The sequence below is a fragment of the Urocitellus parryii genome, chromosome 14 (genome assembly GCF_045843805.1).
Source record: "Urocitellus parryii isolate mUroPar1 chromosome 14, mUroPar1.hap1, whole genome shotgun sequence".
NCBI classification, from domain to species: domain Eukaryota; kingdom Metazoa; phylum Chordata; class Mammalia; order Rodentia; family Sciuridae; genus Urocitellus; species Urocitellus parryii.
The window spans coordinates 14,837,204-14,838,934 of NC_135544.1; positions in this window are offsets into that span (position 1 = coordinate 14,837,204).

Below are 1,731 nucleotides of genomic sequence, written 5' to 3' on the forward strand. Positions count from 1 at the left end.
TTCAGTTCCTAGATCTTATTTAAAATATCCAATCTTTTCACTAATTGTATTTGGATTGTTCACTCCCACTGGTTGCAGATAACCTGATGGATCCTCTTGCTATCCAATATTCATTCTCCTATCTTCCTTCTTAACAGAGCCCCATTTGAGGAGTGGGGATGGATATAATAACGTCCCCAGCTAAAAACATACCCAGCACCTTTTAGATCAATTTTGTACAACAGATCATGAGTGGGACTTCAGGAGAAATTCACTAAAGGGAGCTGACTCCGTTGGCTCATACCCGTTTGATTTTTGTCTTTTTTCCTTTCTGCCTGGAATATAGCTTGATGACTAGAGCCATAGCAACAATGTTGTGAGCATGAGGGTGAAAGGTCTATCCTAGGAACGGTAGAATAACTAGCTAAAAGAAACTTCTCTTCTTGGGCTGGGGCTGGGGCTTAGCGGTAGAGTCCTCTCCTAGTATGTGCAAGGTGCTAGATTCGATCCTCAGCACCACATAAAAATAAATAAATAAAATAAAGGTATTATGTCCAACTACAACTAAGGAGAGAGAGAGAGAGAGAGAGAGAGAGAGAGAGAGAGAGAGAGAGATCTCTTCCTGATGGAAAATGCCATTCCAGCCATAGATTTTCTGCCTCCTGACTTCTAATAATGTAATTTGGCTTTTCTGATATGCACGGCTGAACATAATCCCCATTTGTTCTCATTTAGAATAAGAACAAAACAGGTTAGGATTTTTATTGAATGATTATTTTTGAACCCTCACCAGCTGATCGTAGACTATAGAGGACTTAACAATATTATACTATTTTATTCACTTACTATGTAATGAAACAGTCTCCTCTCCTGCCCTCTACCATTGACTACTAATGTACATATCTCTTGTCCAGATGTTAGATTCATGTAGTACGAGGCCCAAAAGTTCAAGTGCTGCTTTGACATCTTTGAGCATCACAGGGTCCAAAGGCTTGAGTTCCCCTACTTTCACCAGATATGACCCCACCGGCAGGAAGGCTCACTGCAGAACCCTATCAGCTGGACAAGCTCACTCCACGCAGTTCTCAACCTAATGGGTTTCACCTTCCTGTCAGCCTGTGAAATTATTTCAACAAGCCTATCATATGCTCTAGGGGGCACCAAGGACCAATCTAGCCCCCAGTCACTATACAGCCTGCCTCCCACAACCCTGATGGTTTTCTCTACTCCAGATGCAAACCGCCGGTTACCCTGGGTGGCAGGAAATGCCCTCCTCCTCCAGGAGTTGTAATAAACTCATTGTCCAGTGTTGGGTGTCATGTGTTTAAACATCTCATACTTTTTTAGGGTAAGGGTCCCTCTTTCACCAACAGGTAAATAGGAGGTGATAAGAACAGTCAATTTATTCAACATATATCTACTGAGTCTCTTGGATGTCACATGTGTGCCATGCAAGAGCTACAAGGGTAAGCAAGGAAGATACAGTATCTGCCCTAAGATACACATAGTAGGGGGAAAACTGACAAGGAATCAAAGACAACAGCGAAGTAAGCAGAGTAATTATAGGCTGTAATGAATATTGTGAAAAACAGGAAAATATCTAAGGTGGAAGAGGAAGAGATACGGGTAGATTTATATAAGATTCACTGAGAAGGTAACAGTCACTTTCCATTACTATAACAAACACCTGAGATAAGCAACTTATAAGGAGGAAGGATTTTTTTTCCTTAGTCCATGATCAGTTGTCCCCAT